The sequence below is a fragment of the Theropithecus gelada genome, chromosome 15 (assembly GCF_003255815.1).
Source record: "Theropithecus gelada isolate Dixy chromosome 15, Tgel_1.0, whole genome shotgun sequence".
Classification (NCBI taxonomy): Eukaryota; Metazoa; Chordata; class Mammalia; order Primates; family Cercopithecidae; genus Theropithecus; species Theropithecus gelada.
The window spans coordinates 101,239,216-101,257,825 of NC_037683.1; the positions used below are offsets into that span (position 1 = coordinate 101,239,216).

At 39.4% G+C, this 18,610-nt stretch overlaps 1 pseudogene; it reads right to left on the minus strand.

Moving 5' to 3' along the window:
• Positions 1 to 7,558: 7,558 nt before the first annotated feature.
• Positions 7,559 to 18,610, minus strand: part of LOC112607760 — a 30,097-nt pseudogene continuing 19,045 nt past the window's right edge.

Here is an 18,610-nt window from a genome sequence, read left to right on the forward strand (position 1 = left end):
ACTGCACCCAGCCTGATGTACCTATTATTAAGTGAGACTTTAGGGTACAGAAAATACAACATTTTGCCTGTGTCAATATATTTCTATAGTGTCTGTGAAAAAAAAGTGCCTGATGCTTAGTATATGCCGAACCAATATTTACTTTAATGAGAGGATAGCTTTCTCTTTCCCATCTTTTACCACACTGGGTGTGGACTAAGCAAACGGGAAAAATGCAGTAGTCAGAGGCAGCAGCAGATGGCACTGTAAAGAAAGGTGAGCATTAAATTTTGGACAAAATTGAGGAGTCTGTAGGAACCACGTGTGAAAAGCAAGTGATGCTTGCTGTAACATGCAGTCTACCAAGTCTGCATCATAAAGAAATAGAAAATCTATTGCTATTGCTGCAAGACATCAGCATTCCCCTAGTCAGTCTCTCACCCTTAAACTGCAGGAAATCCTGGTGTGAAAGGTTAGTGTCAGTGACCAGGAAAGCCAAGCTGCTCAATTTCCCATAACCACATCAAAGCAGGGGCAGGGTTAATAACATCAGCCTTTCTTATCTTGATGCTTTATAAGGAAATAGCCAACACATTTTAGTAAGAGTTGCCTTGAAAAGATCTTGCCCTGTGAATGTGGAAATGGGAAATGGAGTGAGAGGATGGTGCAGGCATTTTGGCAGCATAGGTACCTTCGAGTCCTTAAAAATGAAGGTGTTGACATCTTGATTCACTTTTGAAAACTTTTTATGATTAGTCTCCTTTGGGGATAAGTGAAAAGAGTGTGTTTTTGGGATAAGACTCTTTTCCTTTGTAAAGTCATTGTTTTAGAGTATTAAAAAACAAAACAAAACACAATTCTGTGTGTTTTTCCAGATGGGAAACGATGGGATGGGGGGCGATGCACAGACACTTATTTTTTAAAAGCCTCCCCTCGCATGCGACATTTCTTGGGAAGCCACTGCATGGTTTTCTCCAAAAAAAAGTGAATGTGGAAAGCAACAAAAAGAAATACACTGGAGATAGGAAAAAAGGGTTTAGAAAGAGTCAAATCCTCATTTTCATACTAAACCACAGTAAATGATATCTGAGATAGAATAATCAAGAAATAGCAATGTAAGTGTGTTATTTAGCAATATGGAGACTAAGACCAAGAGAACCAGCTAAGAGCTAAAATTACGACTTTGCTGGGGTGGCCAGGTGTCCAGGCTCATCAGGACTGTCAGTCCCACACTCCGGAAAAATCCTCAGTCCTAGGACATAAGACATCTCAATTTTTCATGATGGGTGAGGAAAGTTGAGGGAAAAGTACAAAACCCATAGGGCATCCTAAAAAATAGGGGCCGAGTACAGCATAGATCCCCTGCAACCATGGCCACTGCCCACTGATGTTGGCACCCACAAGTTGGGGTTCCCTGCAATGGGGCATTGAGTGATGAGTGAGTGAGGTGACTGATGTGACTTAAGCGTGCAGCAGTTCAGGGAAGTATTAAGAAAAATGAAACAGAAAGAGTAAAAATATCCCACTGTCTCATGGTACAGAAAAAACATATCATTGTTGTTTTCAACTAAATATAGGTAATCTCTCTTTGGTTAGTCCTATTGTACTTTCTCCTTGTTAAAACGTTCACATGTATCTTGAGAATACACAATTACATGACCTACAAAATTTATTAAATTTAATAAAGAGTTAAAATAAGTTGATATGTCAGAGAATAAAAAATTATGAAAATATTGTTATATTTCCCTCACACATATTTTTTTGTTTAATCAGCCCTACTATTAATTGCCACTGTCAACTAGCTATTGTTTTTGGTTAAATAATAAATTCATCATTTCATTTTGTTTAAATGATAGCATTTATGTAACAGAAAAGTAAATAATATATAGTAATATATCATTTCAAATAAACACCCATTTATCTCATCTTACATAACATAAAGTTTAAGTAACCTGGGTTGGTGCTCTAATAATCTTGTTGCCCTCATCTGGGGAGGGAACAGAGGGACAGGAGAAATGGGAGATAACTTCTGTTTTCCTTTTCTAGTATGTATATAAATTATTTTGTTTAAACTTAAAAATTTTAAGTGTACCATGGTTTAAGAAGGAATATCTCTAGAACCGTTGTCACTAAAAGTACTGTATACTTCAAAATATCAAAAATGCAGACAAAGTGAATTAAAATGAATTTGTTGAAAGACTAAGATGAAGGTAGTAGTTAAAGCCAGAAAATAAAAACAGAGTCTGCTGAAATAAGGGGAGGAAAGGATTAGTAAACATAAGAACAGAAATCAGAGAAAGATAAACCAACAAACCAAGCAGACAAACCAAACTGAAAGATGATTCTTTAAAATGACTGATTAACTCATGAGAAAAGTCTGACTACATGAAAATTAATTAGCTGATAAATTAAAATTGATATATTTGACTTAATCAAACTTTAAAAATTGAGTACTACAGAAGACACTCTAGACAAACCAAATATAGGAGACATATTGAGAGGTGAAGCCAGCTGGACTTCCTAGGTCGAGTGGGGACTTAGAGAACTTTTCCACAGTTAGCTAGAGGTTTGTAAAACGCACCAATCAGTGCTCTGTACCCAGCTAGAGGTTTGTAAAATGGACCAATCAGCACCCTGTAAAATGGACCAATCTGCACACTGTAAAATGGACCAATCAGCAGGACATGGGTGGAGACAAATAAAGGAATAAAAGCTGGCGCCCCCAGCTGGCAGCTGCAACCGGCTTCCATGCTGTAGACTGTTCTTTCATTCTTCACAATAAATTTTGCTGCTGCTCACTCTTTGGGTCAGTGCCACCTTTAAGAATTGTAACACTCACCACGAAGGTTCGCAGCTTCATACTTGAAGTCAGTGAGATCACGAACCCACCGAAAGGAACCAACTTGGGACACAGTACCAGGAAATAGATTTGCAACATCAACACAATAAGCAAAAGCTTGGTATAAAAAGATCTGAAGAATTCTTACACATCAGTTGGACAAAAGCAGTCCAACAGACAGGCATTTCAATCTTAAAAGAAGAAAACTCATGGCTCAATAATTGAATAGACACTAAACTTCACTAATAATTGGGGAAATGCAAAATGAAACAAAAGGAGATCTATTCAAACTCATAAGACTAGCAAAGTATTTTAAAGGAATTTAGTATATCAAATGATGACTGAAATATGAAAAAGCAGAAATTCTCATTTTGCTAGTGGAAGAACCACTCGAAAGAGTAGTTTGGCAACATATGGAAGAGTTAGAAATGTCCTTTCCTTGTGACCAAGAAAACACTAGAAAAACAACTTGCACATATATACCAAAAGATGTGCACAAAAATGTGTTCATAGCAGCAGTACTATTCGTAAGAGGGAAAAACCCCAGGGACATCCAAAAATGTCTCAAAGAAGAAACAGAGGAATAAATTATAGTCATATAGTAGAATATTATAGTAAATAAGAGAAATGATCTAGAAACATATGTATCAACATGCATACACTTTACAAAAATAAAACGGATAAAAGTGTTTCAAAATGAAACATAAGGTGTGATACCATTTATGTAAATTTTAAAGTAAATTTTTAATTGAAATAATGGTGTAAATACTAAACCATGCAAAATAATATTTTGCAAACAAAATAAGGCTAAAAATATATCAAATTCAGAGTAGTGGCAGCTTCTGGGGATTGATGTAGGGAAATTAAGCTTAGAAAATTAAAAATAGAGATTTCAGCGTTCTCTCCAGTGTTTTTATGTTCTTTTATAAATGTGTCCGAAATAAAATGTCTAGATTTGTTTTTTTGTGTAATAAGTACAGAAGTGTTTATGACATTATTCTCTGTATCTTTATTCTCTGTATCTCTCTATAATTTTTAATTTCTCAAATATACACACACATATATATATAGAGAGAGAATATGAAATACTATGAGATCCCTTAAAATGGCAGAGACTATTGGACACTAAGTAAGCATTTTATTAGGACGAGCTTTCTCTCCGGGATGAAAAGGTGAGTTAATTTATCCCAAATCAAACAACATTAAATAACTAGCCTTCAAGAGCTGAGAAAAAGAATATGTGCTGATACTGAGCATATTGCGTTGGGTTCCTCACAAAAGCAAGAGCTGAGCCAAAGGAGTGCAGGTAATTCCAGAGAACAGAAATGGAGGACTGCAACAGGAAAGGATGGGAAGGTAATACAGAGTGAATTCTCAAATGACTCATTGTTGCGGGCAGCTAGTACCTCTATCTATGGAACCCTGGTGTTTCCATCAGCTCTTGTTTCCCAATGACCTGTAAGATGGTAACACCCTCACGTTCCATCGGTGCCAGAGCATTGTCCTCAAGCCTTAGAGTGGGAGGCGGGTCTACACCCTGCAGTGGAGGCCAAGTACAGTGTACAGCTGGGTCGTGCCTGCCTGGGGATCGCTGCTGGAGACGTGTGCTGAGAAGATGGGAGGGGTGGGGCACTATGAATTAGACATCTAATCCAGGAGAGCATTTTCATTTGCCCAATGTGATAACCAACCTGAATTGAAAGAGTAAGGATATGTTACACATTAGGAAACGCTCCCAAGCTTCGCAGATGGGAGGTACTGACAAGAATTAGTAATGAAGAAAGGTCCAGGCACGGTGACTTATGCTTGTAATCCCAGCATTTTGGGAGGCTGAGGCGGGAGGATCACTTGAGGTCAGGAGTTCAAGACCAGCCTGGCCAACATGGTCAAACCCCATCTCTACTAAAATACAAAAATTAGCTGGGTGTGGTGGTGGGTGCCTATAATTCCACCTACTCGGGAGGTTGAGGCAGGAGAATTGCTTGAACCTGGGGGGCAGAGGTTGCAGTGAGCAGAGATCGCCCCACTGCACTCCAGCCTGGGTAACAGAGTAAGACTCTGTCTCAAAAATGAAGGAAGGAAGGGAGGGAGGGAGGGAGGGTGGGTGACTTCCCTGCAGACTTCTCTGACAGTGCTCAAGAAAGATCTTTCTGCAATGATAGGGCCTGGATGGAAGAAGACTGCCCAGACACTCTTGACATACCAAAGTTCTGAGGGTTTGGTTCTAACTGTTCCAACTACGTATTTCCTCTTTCTTCCCTCCCTCCCTCCCTCCCTCCCCCCTTTCCTTCCTTCCTTCCTTCCTCCCTCCCTCCCTCCCCCCTTTCCTTCCTTTCTTCCTTCCTTCCTTCCTCCCTCCCTCCCTCCCTCCTTCCTTCCTTCCTTCCTTCCTTCCTTCCTTCCATCCCCACACAGCTCTTCAGTCCTTTTACATCAGTTTTCTTTTGTCTGCTAAGTTGTATTCTGAATTCTACTCAATTTAAACTCAAATTCATAATAGAAAGTAGAGCAAGACCTAGATATCTGTTCTTAATAAATCGTTTGAGGTAGGGAAGGCAGGTATTGAATTTGATTTACTCACCAATAAGTAATACTGAAAAAAATCATTGGTGGCAAATCAGTTTTTCTTATTTTCAGCAGGGAGATTACTTTAATGTGAAATTCATTCCTTTTATAATTATAAACCATTTGATTTAGACCAATTATTGATCAAAATTAGACATTTTAAATATCTCTGATGTAGTTTTTAGTCCTATATAATTTCATGATATTTTCCAGGTTCTAAACTTTCTCATTTCAAATAATTTGGGTACATTTTGGAAATTCCCATGTAATATGTCACACATGAATTTTATTTATGAATATAATGTTTAAATATCATAATAATCTAGAGAAACAAGTGAGGATAAAGAATGACAAGAAAAAGCAAAAACAAATCTGTGGTCATAAAAGTATAAATATTCACATTCATTTTTATTTTATTAAAAACATTTTAATATAAATTTATGGGTACAAGTGTAATATTGTTATATGAATCCATTACATACTGGTGAAGTCAGGAATTTTAAAGTATCCATCACCCAAATAATGTAACTTCTCATCATTCCCTTCCCCACCTTCTCACCCTTCCGAGTCTCCATTGTCAATTATTCTGCACTCTATGCCCATGTGTACACTTCATTTAGCTCCCACTTGTAAGTGAGAACATGTGATATTTGTCTTCCTATGTTTGTCTTGTTTCATTTTGGATAATGACCCCCAGTTCCATCCATGTTACTGCAAAAGACATGATTTCATTCTTTTTTATGGCTGAGTAGTATTCAAGTGTGTATAATACCACCTTTTCTTTATGCAATCAGCCATTGATGGAATCTTAGGTTGATTCCATATCTTTGCTATTGTGAATAGTGCTGTGATAAACATATGAGTTCGTGGGGTTTTTTTATTTTTTGTTTTTGTTTTCTTTTTGAGATATAGTCTTGCTCTGTGGCCCAGGCTGGAGAGCAGTGGCACGATGTCTGCTCACTGCAAGCTCCGTCTCCCAGGTTCACGCCATTCTCCTGCCTCAGCCTCCCAAGTCGCTGGGACTACAGGGGCCCACCACCACGCCCGGCTAATTTTTTTGTATATTTTAGTAGAGATGGGGTTTCACTGTGTTAGCCAGGATGGTCTCAATCTCCTGACCTTGTGATCTACCCGCCTCGGCCTCCCAAAATGCTGGGATTACAGGCATGAGCCACCGCACCCGGCCATGTTATCTTTTTAATATAATTATTTCTTTATTTTTGGGTAGATATCCAGTAGTGGGATTGCTGGATCATATGGTGGTTTTTTTTTTTTTAGTTCTTTAGGAAATCTCTGTTCTGTTTTCCACAGAGGTTGTACTAATTTACAGTTGCGCTAACTGTATAAGGGTTCTCTTTCTCTACATCTTGCCAACATCTGGGTTTTTTGTCTTTTTAATATTTAATATTTAATATTCTGACTGGCGTTAGATGGTATCTCATTGTGGTTTTAATTTGCATTTGTCTGATGATTAGTGATGTTGAACTTTTTTTTTCAAATGCCCGTGGGCAATTTGTGTGACTTATTTGAAAACTGACTGTTCATGTCCTTCTTCCACTTTTTAATGAGATTCTTTACAGGTATTTTTGTAGAGTTGTTTGAATTTCTTGTAAATTCTGGATATTAGTCTACTGTCAGTTGTATTCAAACTCATTTTAAAATATATATTCTGCATGGCAAAATAAAGTAAAACAACATAACCCCAAACACACACATCTGCTGACTTTCATAAGTCAGTCAATACTAGGGAATTGGCTGAAGCAGGACAGAAGATACATACACATATGCCTTTGGCATCCAGATAGACAACCTAGGTCCATTAGGCATTAATAGGGAACTCTGGAAACTGCAGTTTACTGCAGAGCACGTGCCACACCCAGATAATCTTTTTAAAAAAATCTATAATTAGCTTTATTAACTGTAACATTTTCACAAATTCTTAAATTTTATGTTTTAATTTTCATAATATTACAGTTTAAAACATACAGCTTAAAAACAAGCATATTAAATCAAATCAACAAATATTCAAGCCTACATGAAAGAAGAATGAAATGAGATTACCTTTTTATATAATCAGCTGAATTCTTTTTACGGGCAAAAAGTTAATATTGGTATTTAAAAACCTAAATGTCCAATGTTTCTGCTGGCCATCCAATCCAACCATATGTGTATTACTTAGGCCACAGGATTGCCCATTAGTCTTTCTTGTCAGAGAGCAATTAGCCTCTGAATCATTTTCGCTCAGCACCAGCTTTCTCTATAAATAAATTTGGATAGGCCAGGGAATTGTCATCTTGGTACTTGATAGAAGTAGGGATGCTGCTCAGTTGTATTTCGTTTTTCAGTACTGGGTAGATCAACACCTGCTACTGCTGGTCCTGATGTTGAAGTTGCATGTTTTGCCTCACTAGGTTCCACTAACTTTTTGACTTCTTAATTGATCTGAATGTCTGCTGAACAAAGGAATCACTTTCAACAGCTTCCATTTCTTTTACTTTTTTCACTTGTTCTACCAGGGTGGCTTGGTCTTCCTCCTTTCTTCTCTTTGCTTCTTCCTCATTTCTTTCTTTGGCTTTCAATGCATCAGCTTTTGCAGCAGCTTCAAGAACCAGCTGTAGTCTGGCTTTGGCCTGTTCAGCTGGTGGCAGATGTTTTAATCCAGCTTTGATGTTTCCAGATTCCCAATGTTTAATGTTATGTAATCCTTGTCCTTCCCTTATCTTTCCCCTTTTCTCTTTATCTCTGCCTTTACGTTGTTCTTTATCTCAAGAACAACTATGCATTCTTCTGTGGCTGGACCTTTCACTGCTCTGACTGTGAGAACATGGACAAGGCCTTCACCTAGATCTTCTTATTCTGCTTTTTGACCTAGACCTCTTAACTCCATAGGATTTCCCTCGACCCCTTGAACGATTTCAAGTTAGTTTCCTTCTAGAGCCATGAGATCCACTGCTTGATTGATGCCTGAGTCTTCTATCATAAGAATGTGAACGAGGCTGAAGATCTCTGGACCAAGATTTTGACTTTGATCTTGATTTCCTTCTTTCTTTCTTTCAGCTGTATATTCTACTATCTGAAGAACTCCTCGTTGAGGACCGTCTACAGTTCTTTTTTTTTTCTCTCTCTCTCTCTCGGTTCTGCTTTCTTCTACAGTATTTGATGACCAGCGTCCTATTTCTATAAGCTAGGTCCAGAGCTTTGAGCTCACACCTTCCTTTGATACGCAAGCGCTGCAGACCCTGAGATTTTTCTTCGGATCAGGGTGCCGCTGGCATCCACTGAACTTGCTTCAGTTTAAGCTCAGCACCTTCCTGAGAATCATTTCATTTTATCTTTCATTTTGTAGTGAGAAGAGGCTTCAGCATGAATAGGGACATGCAAGGTGTATAAAATAGAATGGAGTTGTGAATTAGGTAATATGAGGGAGAAAATTATAAAAAATATAAAGCATTTTAAAGACAAATGTGTGTTACACAAAACTAGGTACCTGCTGGTCTCAGAAGCTTTAAGTGGTTTATAATCGAGTCAACAATAAGTGGCAGATCAATTGAAAATATGTTTGCATGAAGTTCTTAGTTCAGAGGTAAAGCTAGGATGCTACGCACAGCAACATTGGAAGGGAAAGAGCTTTTGAAATCCAAGTCTGGGCATTTGCTCTAATCAGAGGTCAACATCATCTCTGCCCTCCTAACCCACTCCCCTGCCAGGTGTCCTATCTCCCAGACCACACGTTAGCAGATATAATATCTGTCATTCTGGCTTCTCATCATTCTCTTTCCAGAAAAATCCTGACGTGATTTTATCTGCAAGATGGAGAGAAAAGGAGAGAGCATCACATGTCTTATATTAATCACAAAAACTAGATGGGTTTTATTTCAGGTGCTAATTCTTTTGAGAACACAAGGGAACCTTTGATCTTAATCTATTTGATGTGGTTTTAAGTAAAGGAGCATCTTATGTTTACTTTGAAGGTGTTTTTTACTTCGGGCTTGATCAAACATTACATTTGGTTCCAGAGAAAAACTCATTGGGAACGCAGCATGTAGTATAGAATTAGACATCCCTAGGCTTGAAGCCCATCTCAGCCATGAACTACCTTCATGACCTTCAGCTAGTTACTTTTCCTCACTCAGCTTCAGTTTCTTCATTTATAAAGCAAGTGCCTCAACATCCCTTTTTGATTTTCTTAATCTTGTCTACACGTCTACAAGTAGCCCTTTTATTACTGATTTTTAACTAGTGCTGGCCATTGAAATGACCTGAGAAGCCCATGTCTCACTCTCAGACGAGGGGAATTTTGGTTCTAATGGCAGTCATGGTTGAGAGTCCACTGTGTTAAAGTCTCTTCATTTGAAGCATCTGATGTGAATTCTATTTTCTGCTTAAACCCAGACATAGATGTTAAGTTTTAAAATTACATCTTACATTCATTCCCACCACATACTCATTGAGTGCTTACCATGTACAGACTCTGTGATAGACTATGGAAATACATTCAAAGAAATTCCCTGTTTTTAAGAACTTTATCTAGTGTTTAGAAAATGCATTTAAAACTTATAATTAAAATACTATAGACCTTGGCTTAAAGGATGCACCTTGTTGTCTGTAATCATATTTGTAGTTATATATTGCTTTGAAAATACACTGTAGACATTAAGAAAAAAAAGGAAATAAAAAGTACATGAATCGTGAAGGAGAAAATAAAATTGTCTTTGTTCACAGATGACATGATTGTCCATGTAGAAAATCCCAAAGAACTGGCAAAACAAACAAATCTAGAACTAATTAGTTCTAGATTATAGCAAGGTTGCAGGATACAAGCTTAATATGTGAAAGTGAATTCCTTTCCTATATACCAGCCATGAACAATTGGAATTTGAAATCAAAATACAGCACCATTAATATTATTACCAAAAGAGAGAGAGGGAGAAATATGTATTATGCTAACAAAAGAAGTAAAAAAGGTATGTGAGAAAAACTACAAATCTCTGATGAAATAAATCAAAGGAGATCTAAATAAATGGAAAGACAAACTATATGAATGGATAAGAATACTCAATCTTGTTATGTGTCAGTTCATCCCAATTTGATCCATAGATTCAAATCCTAGAAAGCTACTTTGCGGATATCTGCAAACTGATTCTAAGGTTTACATGAAAAGGCAAAAAGATGTGATAGTCGAAACAATACTGAAGAAGAACAAAGAAGATGAACTCTCATTGACTTCAAGTCTTTCTATAAAGTTACAATAATCAAAATAATGTGGCATTGGTGAAAGAATAGACAGATTAAAGAAACAGCATAGAGTATTCAGAAATCAACTCATACAAATATAGCCAACTGATCTTTGACAAAGGGGTAAAACCAATTCAATGGAGAAAGGGAAAAGATAGTCTTTTTAACAAATGGTGCTGGAACTGGCGTTCCTTATGAAAAAGAAAAAGAATCTAGACACTGACATTACACCTTTCACAAAAGTTAGTTCAAAAAAAAAAATCATAGATCTAAATGTAAAACACAAAACTATAAAATATGTAAAAGATAACATAAGGAAAAATCTAGATGACCTTCGTTTTGGTAATGAGCTTTAAGATATGATGCTAAAAACATGATCCACGAAAAAAAAAGTGTTAAGTGGGACTTCATTAAAATTAGAATCTTCTGGGCCGGGCATGGTGGCTCACGCCTGTAATCCCAGCACTTTGGGAGGCCAAGGTGGCAGATTACAAGGTCAGGAGATTGAGACCATCCTGGCCAACATGGTGAAACCACGTCTCTACTAAAAATACAAAAATATGGCCGGGCGCGGTGGCTCAAGCCTGTAATCCCAGCACTTTGGGAGGCCGACGGGCGGATCACGAGGTCAGGAGATCAAGACCATCCTGGCTAATAAGGTGAAACCCCCGTCTCTACTAAAAAATACAAAAAACTAGCCGGGCGAGGTGGCGGGCGCCTGTAGTCCCAGCTACTCGGGAGGCTGAGGCAGGAGATGGCATAAACCCGGGAGGCGGAGCTTGCAGTGAGCGGAGATCCGGCCACTGCACTCCAGCCTGGGCAACAGAGCGAGACTCCGTCCCAAATGAATGAATAAATAAATAAATAAATAAATAATAAAATACAAAAATTACCTGGGCATGGTGGCACGCACCTGTAGTCCCAGCTACTCGGGAGGCTGAGGCAGGAGAATCACTTGAACCCAGGAGGTGGAGGTTGCAGTGAGCCAAGATTACACCACTGCACTCCAGCCTGGCAACAGAGCGAGACTCCATCTCAAAAAAAAAAAAAAATTAGAATCTTCTTATCTGTGAAAAATACTGTTAAGACAATGAAAAGACAAGTCACACACTAGGAGAAAATCTTTGCAAAACACTGTTGGTAAAGGATATGTATCCAAAATATGCAAAGAACTCTTTAAAAAAATTCACAATTAAAAAAAAAAAAAGCCCAATTAAATTGACAAACCATCTGAACAGACACCTCACCAAAGAAGATATATAGCTTAAAAGCAACCATAGGAAAATATGCTCAACATCATATGCTATTAGGCGATATAGCTTGGATGCTTGTCCTCTCCAAATCTCATGTTGAAATGTAATCCCTGTAATCCCTAATGCTGACGGTGGGGCCTGATGGGGAGTATTTGGGTCATGGGGGAGGATCCTTCATGAATGGCTTGGTGCTGTCCTCACAATAATGAGTGAGTTCTCACTCTGTTCATGTGAGATCTGGTTGTTTAAAGAGTGTGGCCCCTCCCCACTCTCTCTTCTGCTCCCACTCTCACCATGTGATGCCCCTGTTCCTCCTTCTCCTTCCACCGTGACTGTAAACATCCTGAGGCCCTAACAGGGGCAGGTACCAGTGCCATGCTTACTGTGCAGCATGTAGAACTGTGAGCCAATTAAACCCCTCTTCTTTATAAATTGCCCAGCTTCAGATATTTCTTTATAGTGATGCAAATGCAGCCTAACACATCAGGGAAACACAAATTCGAGCAATAAGGAGACCCCTATTAGAATAACTAAAATCTAAAATACTGATGATACCAAATGCCAGTAAAGATGTGGAGTAACAGGTACCCTCATTCACTACTAGTGGGAAAGCAAAATGATACAGCTACTTTGGGAGAAAATTTGGCAGTGTTTTTACAAAGTTAAACATATTCTTCCCATACATCAGGCAACCACACTCTTTGGTATTTAGACTATGAGTTCAAAACTTATGTCTACTCAACCTGCACACGAATGCCTACTGTTAAGTGAAATAAGCCAATGTGAAAAGGCTATGTAATGTATGGTTTCAACTTCATGACATTTTGGAAGTGGCAAAACTATAGATCAATGATATAAAAGGATTTGGGAAGCACAGGAGGCAGAGGAGAGGGATGAATAAGGTGGAGCACATGGGAAAGCGGTGAAACTATTCTTTTTTTTTTTTTTTTTTTTTTTGAGATGGAGTCTCGCTCTGTCTCCCAGGCTGGAGTGCAGTGGCACAATCTTGGCTCACTGCAAGCTCTGCCTCCTGGATTCAGGCCATTCTCCTGCCTCAGCCTCCCAAGTAGCTGGGACTACAGGCACCCGCCACCACGCCCGGCTAATTTTTTTTTGTATTTTTAGTAGAGACGGGGTTTCACCGTGTTAGCCAGGATGGTCTTGACCTCCTGACCTTGTGATCCACCCGCCTCGGCCTCCCAAAGTGCTGGGATTACAGGCGTGAGACGCTGCACCCGGCCGAAACTATTCTATGTGGTATTATAATGATGACACATGGTATTATGCGTTTGGTCGTAGGATGTACAACACAAGAGTGAACCCTAATGTTAATGATGGACTTTAGTTAATAGGAATGCATCAATATTGGTTCACCAATGGAAACAAATGTACCGTTACAAAGCAAGGTGTTAACAATAGGGGAAACTGCTAGTTAGGGTGGGGTGGAAAGAGCGGGCTATATTTACTTCCTGCTCATCTTTCTATAAACCTAAAACTGACCTAAAAGTAATGTCCATTAATAAAAAATATGCTGCAGAAGTATCACAGGCTGCATGTAATAAAACTGCTTCTCATGCGTATCTAAAACTTTTAAAAAATTACTAGTAGAATCTTATTGATTAGAAAGAATAAAATATAATGGTGGGACAAGGAAGCATTAGTGGTCCTTTCCTTCTCTTTGGAGTAGGAAGCCATCGTGTGTTCCGGAGGCCAGAATGTTCAGAGGCAAATTTCGAGTTGTTTGGGGTGTGCCTTAGCTTTCCCACTGAGTACAAATGTTCCATCCAAATGCACGGGTAGAATTGTTGCCCCGAATTTAGTGTTTGGAATTACTAGTAAGACTCACTAGGAATTACTAGTAATTCATGCAGGCTTGAAGTTGGACTACATGAGAAGGAGGTAAGATGATTCTGGGGAAGGTTTCATGAAAGTCTTTCCATACAGACTTTATTTTCCTTAGCTGCAAACAAGGGAGACAGAATAGATGATGTGGATGATTCATCTTAACTCAAATTATATGAATGATTTATATTCTGGGCACAGTAGGAAAAATAATGTAAAACATCTTTATGAGATAATGAGTTTTGTACTTGAGTTATCACTTGGGAATGGAATATAAAATTTCTCATCAACCAATCCCTGAAAAGCAGGGATTGGCAAACTTTTTCTATAAAAGACTTGATAGTAAATATTTTGGGTTTTGTGGACTCTACTGTCAATCACAGCTATTCAACTCTTCTATTGTATGAACACACTACGGACAATACATAAATGAATGAGTGTCACTATGTTTCAATAAAATTTTATTTACAAAAACAGGCAAAGTTGGCCGTGGTTGGTCAACATCTTTTAGGCACTGAAACAATATGTTGGACCAAAGTCAAAAGAAAAGGAGAAATGAAGAAAGGGGGAAAAGAAAGAAAAAAGGAAGGAGAGAAGGAAGGAAGGAGAGAAGGAAGGAAGGAGAGAAGGAAGGAAGGAAGGAAGGAAGAGAAGGTAAGTCACAGGTGCCTTATAGTGTTCATTCACTTAATCGTTTGTTCCCATGGCAAATATTTTAAGCTTCTGTTTTCAGGCACTGTGCTAAGCACTTGAGATTTTTAAAAAAGAGAGTGATAAAAAGTTGAATAAGAGAGTCTCTGCACTCAAGATGCATATGGGCTACAAGGGGATATATTCATGTAATAATAATCATAATAAGTAGATGCACTGAGACCTCCCCAACAACCCTGAATAAGCATGATCCCTACCTGCTACCCAAGTATGCCTGAAATCATAAACAGCAGCTATTTGGAAGCTACTCGCTTTTGTTTTGCTGAGTAGGGTGTGAAAAGTACAGGCAAGAATTGAGTTCCCATGCGTCCATGGGCAATGACGTGGATTTTAGAGGTTATGCTGGGTGGAGGTGAGGAGAAAAGAGATGAGAAAACTGATAGAACTGTGGGAAGAAACACGGAGCCAATGAGAAGGATTGCGATGAGGCTTCTGAACTGTAGTGTGCAATACGGATTCTCCATCCTTCCCCCTGGGAAACAGCACATCATTCACATGCTGTGAACTTAGACCTGTCTTGGGGAATTAAAAGGAAGTGCTCATGTGGGCTCAGAGCAGCTAGGGGGAAAAGACATAAGAGATCTGCCCAACCTGCCTCCCATCTCTAACCTCGGCAACCAATAATCCACTCTCCATCTCTATAATGTCACTACTACCAGATGACTTATAAATGGAATCATACTGTACGTGACCTTTGAGACTGGCTTTTTTCATTCTGCATAGTTCCCTTGAGATGCATCCAAGTTGTTGCCATATCAGTAGTTGATTCCCTTTTTTTTTTTTTTGAGACTGAGTCTCACTCTCTTGCTAGGCCCGAGTGTACTGGTGCAATCTTGGCTCACTGCAACCTCCACCTCCTGGGTTCAAGCGATTCTCCTGCCTCAGCCTCCTGAGTAGCTGGGACTACAGGTGCCCACCACCACGCCCAGCTAATTTTTGTATTTTTTAGTAGAGATGGGGTTTTACCATATTGGCCAGGCTGGTCTCAAACTCTTAACCTCATGATCCGCCCACCTCAGCCTCCCAAAGTGCTGGGATTACAGGTGTGAGTCACCGCGCCCGGCCCTGAATTCCTTTTCATTGGTGAGTAATAGTCCATGGTGTGGAAGTTCCCACACCTTGTTTAACCATTCATCCACTGAAGGACATCGGGATTGTTTCCGGTTTTGGGCTACTGCAAATAAAGCTGCTGTAAACCTGTGCATATGTATTTTGTTGTGGACACAGGCTTTCACTTCTCTGGGACACAGGACCAGTGGTGCAATTACTGATCATATCTTATGTGCATTTCTTAGTTTGAGAAGAAACTATCGAACTATGTTCCCGAGTGGCTGTACCGTTTTACATTCATACTAATATGAGAGATCCAGTTTCTCTGCAATCTCCCCAGCATTTGGTGGATCACTGCTTTTTAAAGCTGTTCTAATAGGTGTCTGGTGATGTGTCAGTATGGTCTTAATTTGCCTAAAGGAGAGTGATAAACATCTTTTCATGTGCTTATTTGCCAGACACATAGGCCACTGGAAAAATGTCTATTCATTGTCTTTTGCCCAATTTCTTTATTTTCTCTCCTCTTTCTTCTTTCTTTCTCTTTTCTCTTTTTTCTCTTTCTCTCTCCCTTTCTTCCTTTCTTTCATTCTCTCCTTCCCTCCCTCCCTCCCTTCCTTCCTTCTTTCCTTCTTTCCTTCTTTCCTTCCTTCCTTCCTTTTCTTTCTTTTCTTACATCTCACTGTGTCACTCAGGCTGAAGTGCAGTGGTAGGGCTCACTGCAGCTTTGATCTCCCAGGCTCAACTGATTCTCCCGCCTCACCCTCCTAAGTAGCTGGGACCACAGGTGTGTGCCTCCATGCCCCATCGATTAAATTTTTTTTTCTTTTTCTGTGGAGACGGCATCTCACTATGTTTCCCAGGCTGGTCTCAAACTCCTGGGCTCAAGTGATCCTCTCGCCTCAGCCTCCCAAAGCTCTAGGATTATAGATGTGAGCCACAGCACCCAGCCTTGCCCATTTTCTAATTGCATTTTTTTTTATGCTTTTGCAGAACAAAAGTTTAAAATTCGATGATGTCCCATTTATAATTTTCCCTTTTATGTGTTGTGCTTTGGGGGCCAAGTCCAAGAATTCTTTACCTAACCCTAAATCCAGATGATTTCTCCTATTTATTTTTCCTAAAGGCTTTATAATTTTACCTTTCACATCTACGTCTGTGATCCATTTTCAGTGAATGTTTGCATAAGATGTGAGGTTTGGGTCCAGTCTTTTTCCTGTGGGTGTCCCGTTGTTTCAGCATCATTTGTTGAAAGGTGATCCTTCCTCCATTTAGTTATTTTTTGCACTTTATGAAAAATCAGATGGGCATGGCTGTGTGGGTTTTGTATTCCGTTCTATTAATCTACGTGTCTATACCTTCTCCAATATCACAGTCTTAACAGCTGTAGCCATAGTAAGTTTAACATCAGGTAGAGTGATTTCTTCCACTCCATTTGTTTATTTACTTATTTAGAGACAGGGTCTTGCTATGTTGCCTGGCTGTGTTTGAACTGGGCTCAACTGATTCTCCCACCTCAGCCTCCTGAGTAGCTGGGACTCCAGGTATGCACCACTGCACCCAGCTCCACTTCCTAGTTCTTTTTCAAAATGTTTTAGCTATTCTAGGTCCTTTGCCTTTCCATATACATTTAGAACGTGCTTCTCTATGTCCTCCTGCCTCAGTATGAAAAACTGCTGAGGCCAGGCATGGTGGCTCATGCCTGCAATCACAGCACTTTGGGAGGCTGAGGCAGGTGGATCACTTGAGGTCAGGAGTTCGAGACCAGCCTGGCCAACTTGGTGAAACCCCTGTCTCTAATAAAATTACAAAAATTAGCCAGGTGTGGTGGCAGGTGCCTGTAATCCCAGCTACTTGGGAGGCTGAGGCATGAGAATTGCTTGAACCCAGGAGGCAGAGATTGCAGTGAGCTGAGATTGCGCCATTGCACTCCAGCCTGGGCAAAAGAACAAGACTCCATTTCAAAAAAAAAAGAAAGAAAAGAAAGAAAAAAGAAAAACTGCTGAGATTTTGATAGACATTTTGTTATATCCTCAAATCAGTTTGTGGAGAACTGGTGTCTTTACTATGTTGAGTCTTCCAATCCATGAACACAATATGTCTCTGCGTTTAACTACATCTTCTTTAATTTTTTTTGTCAGCATTTTTGCAACATTCAGTATATGGATTCTGTACATGTTTTTTCAGACTTATACCTGTTTCATTAGGGAGGGTACAATTGTAAAGGGCATTGTGTTTTTAATTTTAGTTTCCACATGTTTGTTGCTAGTATATAAAAATGTAGTTGATTTTTGTGTGTTGATCTTGTATTGTGCAAATGTGCTGGACTCTTGTTAGTTTAAGAGGTTTGTTGAGGAAAATTCTTTGAGATTCTATGTATAGATGATCATGTCATCTGTCAATAGGAACAGTTTTATTTCTTTTTTTCCATCTCTATGCCTTTTAATTCTTTTTCTTGCCATGTTGTACTTGCTAGAACTTCCAGTATTATGTTGGCTATGAGTAGTGAGTTTGGACATCTTTGCCTTGCTCCTGATCTTAGGGAAGGGCATTTGGTTCTTCACTATTAACTATGGTGTTAGCTGTAATTCTTTGGGAAAATGCTTTTTGTCAAGTTCAGAAAGTTCCTTTCTAGTATTAGTGTCTTGCAAATTTTCATCATGAGTGGATGGTGGATTTTGTCAAAGACTTTCTTGGTGTCAGTTGATATGCTCATAAAACCTTCTTGTTTTTTAGCCTAGTGATATGTTGATTGATTTTTGCATATCGAATTGACTTTGCATAGCTGAAATAAATCCTAATTGATCATAACATGTAATTCTTTTTTTTTTTTTGAGACGGAGTCTCGCTCTGTCGCCCAGGCTGGAGTGCAGTGGCCGGATCTCAGCTCACTGCAAGCTCCGCCTCCCGGGTTCACGCCATTCTCCGGCCTCAGCCTCCCGAGTAGCTGGGACTACAGGCGCCCACCACCTCGCCCAGCTAGTTTTTTTTTTTTTTTTTTTTTGTATTTCTTAATAGAGACGGGGTTTCACCGTGTTAGCCAGGATAGTCTCGATCTCCTGACCTCGTGATCTGCCCGTCTCGGCCTCCCAAAGTGCTGGGATTACAGGCTTGAGCCACCGCGCCCGGCCCATAACAT